The 16,072-nt window shown below is 41.8% G+C and overlaps 1 protein-coding gene across 1 annotated transcript in view; it reads right to left on the bottom strand.

The window, feature by feature from the left end:
• UBE2R2 (ubiquitin conjugating enzyme E2 R2) overlaps positions 1 to 16,072 on the bottom strand; it is a 51,559-nt gene that overhangs the window by 12,554 nt on the left and 22,933 nt on the right. The window lies entirely within an intron of this gene.

Below are 16,072 nucleotides of genomic sequence, written 5' to 3'. Positions count from 1 at the left end.
ATCCCAAAAGCAAGGTGCATGTGATGAGAGGAGAACCCCAGGCCAACCTCTTCCACTTAAACATCCAACCATGCCACCTGGACCAGGGGTGCACCACCCCTGTTCAACAGCCATGGGAAGTTTTATTCCCGGACACAGGCAACCAAACAAAGAGGATTACTGGAGCCACCTGGCTACAGTTTCACTTGTAGATCAGTATATGCCTTTGCATGCAAACTAAGTTCTATGGAGCCAGATGGCCAGGTAGCCAAGAAAAGAAAGGTCTTCTGTTCATCTTTATGAAACAAATTCAGCAGCTCATGTGGCTTTACTTTCTGTACATGCCTGCTCATGATACTGACTATATGTGGGTATGTAACAGCACCACTGAGTCTTCACCCTGCAGTCATTTGCCATGGCATACTCAAAACCACAAGATTTATGATCTGCTTAAACAATCCTAGCCCACAGCCTAAGTAAGGTCAGTTACATGAATGGCAGTCCTCCCAGAAGAGGATGTCTCTTGTTACCACACTGCCTCAGAAGAGAGCAGTTGCTGCAATAAGGACATGCCTGGCTCTACAACATGCTACCCTGCACAGGGGGCAGAACAGAAGTTTACCAAAGGCAGGGTAGACTCACTCCAGCTCAAGCAGTTGCATCATGTAGCTGCAGACTCCTACTGATCCCTGGGATTTTCCCAGGAAAACCCATTCTTGTGCTTACGTGCAGTTTTGTGAGATCTAAGACATAAAACAGCCCAAGGACTGAGATTAAAAATGCAAGAGACAACAAAACTCAGGCTGAGCTAGCTACATGATGACTTCTTGGCAGAACCTTTCTGTCTTCTACACAGGTATAGTTTCTAGGTGATCAAAAAAGCATACTGACAGTAGTGTACCAGCATTGTCATGTTTGTATCCCACATGTGGCCAAGGAGCTGAGGGTACAGACCTCATTCCTCTCAGTAAAAACCCCCTGCTCTCAAGCTCTCTAACCCTGAGAGTTTCACCTCAGTAAGACCACTGCAAAAGCTGAGCCCGGAGCACCAGTTATGGTCTCTGTGTGATGCAGACTCATGCAGAAGCTGTACATTCCAGAAGACAGTTTCAAACTTCCAAATCCTGTTTTGCAGCTGCAACTGTTCAATGGAAAAGGGCTATCTGCCTGCAATAACAATCATTACAGAATTAAATAAAGCTGACGTGAAGGATGCCTCTTGATCTTTGGGGACAGAAAGTGCAACTGTAGAGAAATTAAATCTTTTCTTCTTACGTGGAAGCAGCCAAGAGCCAAGTCTGCGTGTAACCTCTTGCGTATTTAGAGAAATCAGTCACATTTCTTGTCAATAAGCCATTTCCTACTAGCCTGAGTTTAGTATATTGAGATGCTGTACTGGAGTGTAAAGCAAGAGCAGCTTCTCCACAAACCCGATTTCAGAGCCAAAAGCCACCAAAGTAGGGTGGGCGGGGATTTTCTCCAAACAGAAACCCAAACATACATCACTTTCAAGTCCCTACACTGAGACCATCCAGAATTTGGAAAATGAAACCAAACACTTTTTCAGGGCATTACAAACAGGTCCTATAGAATTACTTTGCATCTCTTCTGTAAGAGAAATCATGGGAAATTATGTAAACCCACTCTACTCTCACTGAATGCTATTTGAGTTTCTGAGTGGGTTAAGCAAGCCAAGAATTTCCAAGACAAGCTGCAAGACTACTTGAAAGAAGCCTCAACAGCCATGACTCCAGGTCATTTTTTTTCCACTAAAAGCCCAATTCTAAACATGTTAAGAGACAAAAAGACTGAATTAGGCAATAAACTTATTTTTAAACAGAGCTCACGGGAAGGTTTCCTCCCCACAGTTTCACTGATGTAAGGCATATCAGCCATCTGAGCTTATTTCTGGTAAGTTCAGCCAGGCTGCTAGGTTCCAAACAGTGGCAGAGTTTTAGGGCAGCTTGTTAGCTCAGTTACAGCCAAACTAATTTAGTAGGACTAATGACGCAGCTCAACTCCCGACCTACAAGTACACAACCATTACAGCATTCACCATGTGATTGACAACTCTAGCTGAGCTTAAACTGAACAGAAATAATCCTGTTTCTGTGTGCTGATTTTTGCTGCCGGCTCATCATGGCTCTTTGACACCACCAAACACAGTCAACAGCCAAGAAGGTGGTGACCACAATCATCAACCCATTTCCCCCATCATCCATTTATGAACTAGGCAGACTTACAGTCCATGAAAGAAGAATAAACTCCTTTGATGTTACACTGAATAGAGTAGCCTGGCAGAATTTTCAGCCCTTACAGGCGTTTACACTACTGCACGAGAACTTCAACCTCTAAGCTATACCACGACACATATTTTAAGAGTACTGCAACCAGCACGATCACTTTGTTTCCTATTTTGTTGCCTTGCTTCATGCATCCTCATTAGTGACTACACTTCAGGTTTTTCTTTTATTTAGATAAGATAATGCCATGGTGAAATTTATGTATACTAGAAAAATAAAGTTTTACTAGGTACTACATTATTTGACTGAAAATACAAACCTAATGTTTATACCAGCCACTGACTTAATTCCCGATTCAGTTTCTGTGAATAATTACTACAGTGACATTATTTATGGAGATCATGCCTACGCATTAACCCTACACTTACACCTGGGTCCTGCACTTGGGCCACAACAACCCCATGCAACACTCCAGGCTTGGGGAAGAGTGGCTGGAAAGCTGCTCACGGAAAAAGACCTACAGGTGATGACTGATGGAGCTGAACATGAGCAGCTTGTGCCCAGGAAGCCAAGAAGCCAACAGCATCCTGGCCTGTACCAGCGATAGTGTGGCAGCAGGGCCAGGACTGTGAGCATCCCCCTGCACTGGGCACTGATGGGGCTGCACCTAGAATCCTGTGTTCAGTTCTGGGCCCCTCACTACAAGAGAGACATTGAGGGGCTGGAGTGGGGCCGAAGAAGGGAAAAGGAGCTGGTGAAGGGTCTGGAGCACAAGTGTGATGGGGAACGGCTGAAGGACCTGGGGGTGTTTAGTATGGAGAAGAGAAGGCTCAGAGGGACTTTATCACTCTCTACAACTGCCTGAAAGGAGGTTATAATGAGGTGGGGGGCAGTCTCTTCTCCAAATAAAAAGTGGCAGGACAAAGGAAATAGCCTCAGGTTGTGCACAGGAGGTTTAGATTGGATATTTGGGAAAATTTCTTCACTGAAAGGCTACTTAGGCCCAGGGCAGTGGTCGAGTCACCATCCCTTGGAGGTATTTAAAAGACATGCAGATGTGGCACTTGGGGATATGGTTTAAATGGTGGGCTTGGCAGTGCTGGGGTAATGGTTGGACTTTATGATCTTAAAGATCTTTTCCAACCTAGCTGATTCCATGACTAATATTATATTAATATCATCTCACTCTCAGTGGGGAGCACTAATGCAGGCAGGACTCCCACCTAGCTTCAGCTGTCTAGAAACTTGGTATTTATTCTAGCCTAGCTCCATACAACACCTCTGTAGTCTGACACTGATTTCTTCTATTTCTCTCAAGATGACAAATCCTGTATTTTTAGGCAGCAAGGTTAAAAATGGTGAATCCATCCTATCTGCACACTGCAGAAAGGCCATGGGGTTAGACCACACGTTTCCTGGAAAGCCACCAGCGTCACAACTGACCTGATTTGGGGAGCACCATCTGCTTTTACTGTAGCAAACAGAAAATGCAGCTGCTTGGCGTTTCTGGAAGTGCCAGTTAAAGGTAATTTTTATTTTAAAACATCACCAGCTTAATGTAAGCCCTATGAAAAGGCAGCATCAGTGAAATTAAGCACCCTTTGCAAGCCTATCTGAGATCAGATCCCAAGGGAACATTTGCATTTTTAAACTATTTTGTGTTTTTTCTGGTAATTATGTGCTACAGCCAGCCCACAGACAAGCTCCTACTGATTCCACATGCAAGTACCACCAAGATCTTCTACAGATCACCCACCCTGCCGCAGTGAGAGTCACAGCATTTGCAGACAGCACAAGGCCTCCTCGTTTTTCTTTGTAACAGGCATAACCAGGCTCCTTGCTGCGCACATCATCCCTTCCTGTAACTGCATGCCTAATGAATGCCTCCTGCCAGCATGCTGCTAACGACACCATACATTTAACATGCAAGAAAGCCAACAACAGGAACTACAGACCACTACTGGGTTAAGTGTTAATATCTAATCCCACAAAATGCCCTTTATGGCTTCTAGCGCATCAAGCATTTATACAATTCATCTAATGGATTCTCCTCCTCTACTTTAAGCCTGGATTAGTGCACAAGTATTAATACTATGTCCCGGAAAACATGTTCAGTAGAGATCAGCTGTAAGTACCAGCAGCCTGTTTCTCACATCAGTGAGGTTTAAAGCACCTCAGTTATCATTCAGCTTCAGAACCTGTAAAGCAGCATTAAAGCTAGCCACATCATGTTGTCAACTATTTGACAAGATAGAAATAAATGTACGACCAACATTTCTATTTCAGCTCCAGATATTATGACTTAAGACATCAGTAATTTCTTGTGGCAGAGCTGGGCACTATCCTGGTATTTTAGGCCCAGTTCTGGCTTGATTTCCCAGCAGCAACATATCAATGTGTATTAACATCTGTTGTGCTTTTAGAGAACTAGGACCACATCATTGATCCAAGTCAGAAACTGAGTGACCAGGTCAATTAAGTCTTCCAAGCCCTGAAAAATCCCCTTCCTGATGCAACAACTATATGAACACTAACAGCAGCAAACCCCCTACATTCTGTATTACCTCCACTGTTTCATAGGGAATATCAATCACAAAGACCAGAATATGAGGAGTGAACTAGATCTCACAGAAAGGAGATGTGGCTCTATATTCTTGCTTGTTTAGAAGCTTCAAGTCTGTAGGGCAAAGCGAGGTTAACTTACACAATCAGAGACTGGTTTGACAGGCAGGAGCCCATTCTTGTTTCACAGTAAAATGTATCTTGTATACAATTCCTAATTTAGTTATATGGGTTATTACTAAAAGCAGTCATTTCCAATGGAAGACTCCTCTAGTTTTGGTAAAAGGAAACCTAGTTCATACTTCTTTTAACAGTAAATTGTTATTGACTATTTATCCATCCATGCTATGTTCATAAAGCTGGGACTGTCATTAAATCACCCAACCCAGACCAAAACAGAGAGGCTGCAATATGATGGCAGAAGTTACAATTATACCTTTAAAGAAAGGGCTTTCACCCACGTATTAAGTCACTTGCTCCTCAGATCTGAAATCAGGACTAACAACATGACTTCAGACATGAAGCCATAATTGAGCTGAATGGTACAGGGGGAATTCACTAGAGCCCGTTAAGCTGGTTTATATCCAAGCTCCTGTGATCTTGTACATTCACACGCCTGCTGCCTAGACCATCTCTCAAGGGATTCAAATAAATAAAACTGCTCTGAACAATGACATTAGAACAAGCAGTGCCTGGAAACCAAACCATCTTCTAAAATTACTCAAAAGAAACAAAAGGATTTTTTTGTGTGTTTAATATTGTCTCCCCTTGATAACAGGGATACCTTGACAACAGGCTCAGTCTGGAGGTTCTAGCCTTTATGACAATAACTGCTCATGGCAGCTGCTACTCATCTGCAGACTGAGTTACCCTGCACAAGTCAGCTATGTTTAGGATCTCAAGCAGTTCAGCAGCTAGAGAAACTATTTCATCCTTGCAGTGCGTTTTACTGCAGGACAGTCCATGTTATAGCCCAGCTAATTTTGCTGTTCAGTCTAAACCATGCAACAACCACTTTGGTCTGGCTAGCAACACTGTCCATGATCCTGATCCAGCTTCAGACCAGGCAGCTCTCGCACTGAGAGCCTGCTGGGGACAGGCTGGAAGCTAAATAAGAAGTTTCCCTTGGCCAGCAGACTCCTAAAGCTGTTCCCCTCCCTGGTTTCACTACTGAGTGCAGGCCACATGCCCATCTCTCACAAGTCAGCACTGCAGTGCCCATGGTTTGATAGAGAGGTTTCTTCTGCTCAGCTCTATGGCTCAGGCTGATAGTGGCAAAGCAAGAGCATTTACAGACTAGGCAAGACTTCTGAACTCCTAAAGCCCCTAAGACTCAACTGTTATTTCGGTAATTTTTTTTTCCCCAAACTGCAGGTCAATGTCTTTGGAGCTCAGGCGACGGAACAGATTACAGGAGCACTCACCTACATTAGGCTAACAACCACCAGGCCCACTTCTATTACTTTTATTGTCAGTTTGACTTTAAACAATGATACAGAAAACACCATCATTGCAACAACTGCAGACGTAGCATCCAGTAAGAGATTATGGGTTTGGAAACAGCTATTAAAGTATTTCTTCTATAACCTGTTTTCACTCAGAATTTGCATTTGTCTGCCACCTCATCACAGAAAAGGCAACTACCAGCAGCTATGTAAGACCTAACAGCAAGCAGAACTACTTGGTCCTCCTCTGCAAGGCAAGCTGCCAGCCCAACAGCCTTACTGAGCTTTGACCACAGGATACAAGCACTAAAGTAATTTCAGATTCCTATGTGAGAAAGCTGACATCATCCTTAAGTTTCTGTATTTTCCCAGGAATTCCCAAGCGGAACTATTAGTCGATTCTGCCCCCAGTTCAGTCTTGACTGCAGGACAAGTCTGATTTTAACAGAAAAAAAAGAAAGACTGAATATATTAAAAGACTGTAACAGGCCAGATGTGATGAGATTTCTGACATCAATGAAGGTCTTGTGTTGAGACTGTGCTCTTGGGTCTGACACTGGTTGCAAGCAGACTGTATGTGAGTTGTATGGCTTGAAAAGAGGCTTGCTGGGTTTGTGTTATGCAGAGAAGCTAGTCTGTGTGACTATCTTCCGGGCAGAAACAGATGACTCAGATTTTATTTATATCTGTTCAAACACACTCACTTCCCCATTTGGACAAAATAGGAAGAATGACTCCAAATGTGTGAAACTTAAGTCTCCCTATAATGTGTAATACTTACTGAAGGAGTCAAAGATACTTGGAGATACTGCACCCAAAGTTTACTCCAAATCATACATCTCTTGTGAAGTCTCTGCGTTAGAGGAGAAGCTGGCACTTGAAATATCCCTACTGCAGGTATAGCTTGAGGATGCTGGTACCTGAACGAGGAAAGCTCTAACACAAGTATAGCTGTTCTAGAAACAGTTTGTGTCCGCTTCGGAAAAAGTGATTTTCCAACTCTTTCTACTGATAAAATTAATATGCTGGAGCAGTCGCACGAATATTTAAGGCTGCTTATTCAAAGTATTCTGCTACATTACTGGCATCTCTGGCAGTACATGTGGAAGTCCTCCAGTTAAGTGTGTACAGAGTTGACATTCTGGGCACCTGCCTCCACTTGCCAGGCTTCAGAGTCCAGAAGATTGTCTCTTTTGTTCAGAATTAGCCGACAGCATCTTCAGCATCCTGCTCAATCTCATATTTTGAGCTTTCACAACTTAAGTAATTAATTTTATTGAAGCAGATTTACACACATGTATGTCTGTGGAATGGCTCACCATGAAACAGTATGACGTACTTCAGACTTATCCTGGTAATTTTTCTAGGATGGTTAGGGCTGGAAAGGACCTTAAAGATTATCTAGTAAACCTACAGTTTAGTCAGTTCAAATTCAAGTACACATGACCAAAGCATATCCCAGTTTTGCTGCATTTTGCCTCAGGGTTGATGAAGTTTCTACGAACTCACCTATTCATTCCTCCATTTGCATACTTACCAAAACACAGCAGATTGCTTTATCGTTCAGTGAAGCAAGCCATATAATTTGCATCTGCTGACTGAAGAGATGCCCAAGCTAGATCAATGTGAACACCCTTTCCTTCAGCCTGTTTTAAGTATTTTTAGACACTTCTTTAAACAAGCACCATTCATGAGTCAGCGAATCGTCTTGACTCTCTTCATATGCAAGCAAGTCTGGATGCAAGAGGAAAGCTCTCTTCAAGGGACAGCTTGTCACATGTTCTTCTAAAAACACAGGGCAGGTCTTCATGCAGTCACCTCTTTCATAAGCAGCAAGGAGAAAGGAATATTTATAGCACTGTAAGTGTAAACCATAGCACTGTGCTGCAGTGTTACACAACTTTGCCTTTCTCAGCATGGCAGGCAAGACCTCTCAAGCTGGCATACCAGCATTTATTTAAACAAGGATTTATTTAAACAAGGGATATAGGTTTCTAGAAGCTGAATGACAGCACCTAGGAATCTTCTCTAAGCTGGCTGCCACAGAGAAGCCTCCTAAGCACTTATGCAGCCATGCTAGTTATTTTTCAGCTTCTGCATCACTGACCGTAAACCTTCCTGTCTGGAGCTGGTCACAGTCAGTAAACCTAGACAGACACAGGTAACACTTGCCCAACAATACTAAGCAAGTCTGCTGAGCTATACCATTTGCCACCAAAGAGCTAATTACAGCAGCACCATCTCCCAGAGTGGAGGCACGATCAGCATTGTATTGGTCTAAATTATAATCCTATACTAATACAACAATATTACGCATAGCCCCTGTGTATAACCCACCTGCAAAGTATCTATAATCCTGTACAAGCCTGTATGCAAACTGCTTGCCTGCCCAGTATCCTCCAGTTCACTGCAGGGACCAGCACTGTCACAGAAGCTATTCACTAATGAGAAGCCTACGTTTAGACACACAAAAGCGTATTTTCACACTACTGCATAATGATGTGCCTGTCAGCTCCATTATCATAGGCTGCTTCAAGATCAAGTTTAAAGCTAAAACAAGTGCATTAGCTGACACATACCAATCCTTGCTCCTAAGGCTATTGTTGCTACAGTAATGGGTTTTGGGTGGTTTTTGCTAGTGAGAAGCCAAATTCAAGAGGTGTTCAACATACTGTCATTGTCTACCTCTTTTCCTTCCTGTCTTGTGTTTTGGCTGATTTGGAGCTCACAGCATTAAAATCAGTGTAGCTTTACTCATAAGCAGCAATGATTTGGTTGCCAGTAAACTTCATTGCAAGGGATGAAAATTTAAGACAGACGAATCCTAGCTCAGATCTCACATTTAGTTTTTCAAAACAAGACAACACCCCTCCCCATCTCCCCCCAAATTCTACAATATTACTGAAGTGCTAAAGTCTCAGTTTGAGCTTTGGCTTACCAAGGAAAGGGAACCCAGTTCAAATGATATGTTTAATTCATTAAATGACTTTGAAACACAGACACCCACCTTAAATCAAAAATCAAAACACAGAGGCAGATCACTGAGGCCTGCAGAGTGTTGAGCTGCTACTTCTCACAGTACAAAGCACTCTTGCCTGGGCTGGGGAGGGTGTGAAAGCAGCAGCCACCATCCCAAATGTGCCACAGCATCAACTCCTGCAAATATTATGTGTAACAGCTGCACAACACCAGGCAGAAAAACAGCTCTTACACTAAACCTCTGCTTTAAAAAAAAAAGCAGATCAGATGCACTGCTGCTGTAGTCACAAGGACAAGACACTCAACTGCTGTGGCCTTCAGTGATTGTGAAGTACTACTGTTGTTTGTACCACATCTCAAGTTCCCTTGTGTGAGGTACCACTTACGCTCCCAATATGGCCTTAATGAAACAGCTACAGAAGAGCATGTCACTTCACACACAGTCCCCCATCTCCTGCAGATAATCAGGAAGGCACCTCCTTGCTATGGTAACTTAAAGCTAGCTAGACATGGCTAGACAAGAACTATCTACAGAATCATTGCTCTTGGTAGTCATTAATACACAGATGCTTAAAAAAAGCATCTTTCAGGCCAGATGGATATATGAGAGAAAGTACAACACTGATGGGAAAGCTAGCATTGATATTTCTACCAACTAGTTCCAGCTAGTTGCCATGTCAATGACTAATATGACATCCAGATAAAGCCAGAATCCTCCGTTTGCCAAAATACCTCCTGAAAAAGCCACCAAAGGGTGCAAAGCAGGTTGATTCATCTACAGTGCAGCACGGATATTTAAGGTACCCTTTATACTTCTGGTAAAAGCAGAACGAGTGCAATTCAGCTAAGCTTAGTACATGAATGAACATCCTTGAAATTCCAGCTTGTGTCTAATTAACTGTAACCATTTATATTAAGTTTGAAGGCATACAGGGTAAGAGTAGCAGTCAGGAAGAACCACTTCAGACTACCACAGGTCAAGAGGAATTCAAGGTCAAGACACTAATGAGACAGATGCAAGATGAGAATACAAGCAAGGGATCTGGGACAGAGAAAGCTGGATCTTGCAAGAAAGTCAGAGGAAACTTGTACAATTATGTCACTAAAACCAACCCTTAAACAGCTCTAACATCATGCAGTATTGCCTATCAGGACCAAGAGAGGAACTGGGGGGAAATTAAGATTAATTCAGAAGAAATTTGTGTGACAGATAAGCAATCACTCATAGTGACATACCAGGGCAGAGACAAGACCTATAGTATATCAACAATATGCTTTTAGCAACAACTGGAGTGTGGATGAAGAAAATGCTCCCAACACAACAGGGAGGGGGGAAAAAAAAAACAACAAAGCAGTCTAAGTTCAGCAACAAGAAAAACTGAGTAGCAGATGGATAGTAAGAGCTCTTGCAAGAGTGCTGCTGCATCTATGGCTATGGAGATTTGTAGAAACGGGTAATACATCAAGAAAAAGAAAAAGAGAACTTCAAGACACAGCAAATTTTCTACTGTGAGACATCACTTTCTACTTAGACTGTTTTGGTATCTACATTCTGGTGATATATGGAGAACTTATTTTTCAGCTTCACCCTTCCTTTTTAAGGTCCTGGAGTTTAAGAACAGTTGCTGAATGCTAGAGAAACAGATAATACAAAATAGGTACTCATGTGTATGCCAGCAGGCAAACAGCACCTTGTTATTTTGAACTCTCTACAGAAACAAGTCGTGTTGCTTTCCTGCAAAGCCTCATCCAAAAGGTCACCCACTTTCTAAATAGTAGGATCACCACACGTAAGTATCTGTGACTAAAGACCACTGATGCATGCTGTGACTCCAATAGCTCCAGTGCAGTGCTCCAGCAGCCATGCTGAAATCTGTAGCATCCATATGGTCAGTTTGGGAACTGGATTATCTTTTACTCCATTCAGAGAAAAATGATACCCACACATTTGCAAAAAAACTAAAACCTGAGCACAGGACTTGCTTGTACACGGAATAAGCTGAGGCTACCAAAACCCACAAATGGCAGAGAAAAGAGAATTCATCCATACTTGCATGCCTGCCACAACCCCACGACAATATTCCTTCCTGTCTTACAAGATTAATTCTTGGAAACATAGTCTTGGTGCTATTAGGCTGTTTGATCTTACTCTGCCTCTCAGACACCCTCCACTTGATGCAAGAAGCCTACACCCTATCCAATTACAAAGCAGTACTAATCAGTTTACAGCAGAAGTTTACAGTGTTCTGAGAATACAAGCATAAGCACAGCCCTTTCATGGGATACCTACCCCAGACACATATGGAAGGGTCTGACCCTTAAAAATAATCTGTGCTGGTAACTACAGCCTTATCCACGCTGGGATAAAAGATACTGGTGTTAAAAGAAAATTATTTACCCACACTCCTCATTACAAATATTCTCATGCTTGTTTTTCCCAGTTACTAGCAAGCAACGCTACAAGCTTCCAGTCAAGATAGCCTAACTCATCAGTAGTTAGTAACTAATTAGCAACTAAGTTCATCAACAGAAGAGTAATTATTTCAAACTGATAATTCAGGTTTCACCCATACCATCAACAGGATGACTTACTGTATTGGTTAAAAAAACAATTCTTTACAAGCAATGGGGTGTTACACAGACATTCAGACATCACCATGCTACTTAAATCATGAGCTGCTTCCAGACAGAAACGTATCCAAAGCATGACTTGGAGGAGCCTCTAGTGGTGATAAAGTAGATGTGATTATGAATTAACAGATGCTTAAGGATAAGCTAAAAGCTGGTATTCACACTGGCCTATAGATGAGTTACTCCTAGTCAGGTTACCAGTGATCAGCATCTGAAAGCCACACACACACACTTGGTACCAAGTAGGATGATTTAAATAGTGCTCTACCTACAAGTTTTATCTTGCCTTGATTCAATCATTAAACAAACCAGCTTGCTTCTCATCCTCCTCAGCTTGTAGATAACATGTATCATAAACTAAACAAAGAATTCTGAAAGTTTCCTGCAACAGAGAGCAGTCCATACCTGATCTTTGCACCAATTTATACTGACACACGTAGATCATTTTTAAAATACGTTGTGTTTATGCACACAGAAGGTAAGGATGTGCAAGATCTGCGCTGCAAAACCAAATCCTTTAAGCAAACTGTCACTGTCACAGTCACTAGAACAGTGCCTTCCATAGGTACAACAGGACTGGAGAAGGTTTTCCTGCTGGAAAAGGACTTCTCCAGAGCATGAACTTTGTTTGACAGTACCAGGTGGAAGCAGTTCTGTTTGGACTCTATCTGGCAAGCCTGAGAGCAGATATCATTAACTATGCAGTTTCTCCGATCTCACAACCTGTTGCAGCCATATTGGTGTGGCACATGAGAACTGGAAACCTAGCTTCACTCTTTCAGCAAGCCCTGAAACATCACACTTTTTGATAAAAGTGTAGTGCACTGATGTAATACTTCTGTTAGCCTAGCACAAAAGAAAAGCAAAAACCCCACATGCGGTGATTTGCCTGCATCCACTCCAATTATATTCCGATAAGAGCCCTCAGAGAACTGAAGGACTTAAAGGCTCACCAGATACTGAACAAAACAGCCAACCTTTGTTGGTAGTTAAAAGGTTCAGACATTGAAAAAGTTAATGTTGTTTCAGCACTTTGCAACAACAACTGCAGACTAGAAACTGTCAAAGTACTTTGAGGCTTGTTTTTCCGCAGCTGAAAGATCTGTCTGACAGCTACAGGTCTCTATCTTCCTTATGCATTTCATATGCAGAATAAAACTTCCCCAAAATCAAATTATTAGCAGAATTTATGTTGATCCCTCCCCCCCACACCACCCAAAGACCACACAAAGTTATATAGCTGTTCGCATAAAAGCCATCTACACATGATCAGTGCGTTTAGAGTAATTGCCAAGATTTGCTTTAGAAGAACTGGATATAATGAAAAAAGAAGCATGGCCCTGTAGGCATTCTCTAATAAATATATGATGATGCTTAGCTTTTTATGTATAAATTATAATCAAAAATACTGCTGTGTTAGATCCCTGAATTATACTGCAAATTGACTGGAAGTCAAATGTTGTTTCTTCTCCCCTTTAGCCTACAAGGCTATACTTTCACATATATTCTGTCTGGGCTTAATTCTGGGGAAAGGGGAGGAAATCGGTAAAAACTCCCCCCCGAGTTATCCAGTTGCTACTGTGGAGCAAGCATGCAACAATGTGGATTTAAGAGCTCTGTATATCTTGGCAGATTCTGAGGGAGATCACAGTATTAACTGAGGTGGGAGAACACCGCAGGGTGACTAACAGGAGTCAACTGTTTTCTTCTAGCTGCTTAATTCTGCATTTCTCTCAGTCGTTTCCATACAGCAGCAGCCACATGCTAGAAATTTTAGTCTAATAAAAGCTTTATGCTATACATATGTTTTCAGTTTTAAAAGTATCTAGACATAAAAGGGGCAATAACAGAACATAACGGCTCACAAAAACCATCTCAAGTTACACACATTGTCATTGCAAAGAGTTTCAAGTAATAAATGGAGGAAGTACCTGCACTACAATGGTGGTTGCATGAGGGGGAACTGCAGAAACCAATACCAAGCACCTTCTTATAGAAAACCCACAAAGTCCCTTTTGTTCCCATGCTTGGACATTCAGCGTTATTCATCAGAATCACTGCTCTGTCCCTCCTACTCCACCTTGTCCCAGTTTTCAGAGCCTCTAAGGAAAAGTATTTTCAGCTGATTGAGACAGAGACTAGAAACGATCAGAGACTGCAACAGCAGTAACCTCCACTGACACTGAAGGCAGCCTGTGAAATTGAGTACCAGATCCAAGAACCTCCCTCGCTGTACCAAGAGGGTTATGCATCTCAGATCTGTACAGTCTGCCTTCACACCCCTTCAACCCTGACCTGACCCTGTGAAACAAAAATTATGCACCTCTTAGGAACAGTGCCATCAATGCCTATAAAGCACACCATGGCGGGATCTTGGGTGGTACTGTTAAGATACACTCCTTTGGGCATTGTGAAGGATCAACACCAGTGACCTTGACCATGCCATCACATTTTCTGCATCAGGCACATGAACAGCGCAACCAAGCAGCACAACTGTCTCTGAAGACCTCTGCACATCTGACCCTTAAAATTACTCCTGCTCCTTCAGCATTATACTGATCTATATCCAATATTGTTGGTTCTGGTACAACACAGAATACCCTGCAGATGTCCAGAACTGCTCAACCTTTAACTTTCCCATTAGAAGCAGAAGTTTACACAATGCTACCTGAAACTCAAGACCAACAAGCTTGTTTTTATAATGCCAAACACCTCAAACCCAACAACTCAATCATACTTTAAAGGACGAAGTGTTTCAATGAAATGGTAGCATCTTTCCATATTCAAACCATGGACAAGGAACATTGCTAACATTCATTTTTATGTTCATACAAGCACTACCATCTTGCTAATTCTAAAGAAAAAATCTTTACGCTGTTCTTACAAACAGAAAAATTTCTTGAGTATAAAAATAAAACTGCAATCCCCCAGTAAAAAAAAAAAAAACAACAAACAAAACCAACAACACTTTGGTGCACCTGAACACACCCTTATGCTTAAATATGAACATCTTACTACAAAGGATGCTTTGCATGCACTACCAGAGAAGCTCTCCTCCTCTGCAGAGCAATAGCTAAGTAATCAAAGATAAGAGAATCCCTTTTAACTCCTACTTTGCACCCACCTATTAGTACAGTTATGAATACCTACTCTAATAGGACTACCTTCAGAGCTTTTTAGAAAGCTTAATTATCACCTTTGGCATCAATCAGGTCAACAGAAGCTGGTGCTTTCTAAAACCTGCTGGAGAGCAAGACACCATGCTTACCACTGTCATGTAAATGTAGGAGAAAAATCAAAGCCATTACTATCCCATTAATATTCCAGGAAATCCACATATAATAACTACAACATCAATTATATGGTTTTGTTTCAAGCCAGATTTAGAATCAGAGGAAGTGAAAAAAAAGCATTTCTCAACAAGGATTTCCCTCTCCCAAACAGGGTAGCCTCAGTTACGGATTTCTTGGTGTTCAGTCTCCTCATTTGAGCCACGCTGCTGCTTGAAGGACTTTAACTTCAGTCCATTATCAGGATCATCAGCATTAAATATATGCATTCAAAGCAAACTAGATTTTAACAGTAGGGTATGGATCTGCCTCAAACAAATTTCCTATAAATTCCTGTTACAAAAAGTATTCAAGTTTAGTCCTGAAGGTTACTCTTCAGCATTCACTTGTGAAGAGAAGCTCCAAAAAACAACCACTTCTCTTCAAGGGACCTTTCTGATACTTCCAACATTGAAGTACTCAAGTCAAAGCTTGCTAACTTTCAGCATCAGTATTAAAGTAAGACAACATACAACTCTATCTGGGTATAAAAAAACCCGTATCAGAATGCTTGACAAGTTATCCTCTGTGTCTCATTTTAAGACAGACATTTACACTAAAATACAGTATTGTCAAGAACCCTTAACTTTCCTAACAGGATACTTGAGACCTACACAAGTAGATGACCTACATCTACCACACAGAACAAGTGATGAAGATGCCTGCCTTTCACTGCAGCTTTTTTCATATGCTAAAAAAATAAATTATATCATATTGGTTTTGCTAATCCTTTCCAAATACACTTCAAGCAAACCTGCAATGTAAGTTGATTAGACAACACTGACATCCTAGTCAATGAGTTCAAGAGCGAAAGGGAAACAACGTCTAATCCATTTCTAGGTTCTGCTCTGGTATCCCAGGAAACCAGCTGCAGCTGCTTGGTTCAAGTTCTCTACTATGGCAA

This window comes from Pezoporus occidentalis, unplaced genomic scaffold (genome assembly GCF_034315485.1).
Source record: "Pezoporus occidentalis ecotype Australia unplaced genomic scaffold, CSIRO_AGI_Poc_V1 ctg296, whole genome shotgun sequence".
Taxonomy (NCBI): domain Eukaryota; kingdom Metazoa; phylum Chordata; class Aves; order Psittaciformes; family Psittacidae; genus Pezoporus; species Pezoporus occidentalis.
This window is presented reverse-complemented; position numbering and strand designations above follow the sequence as displayed.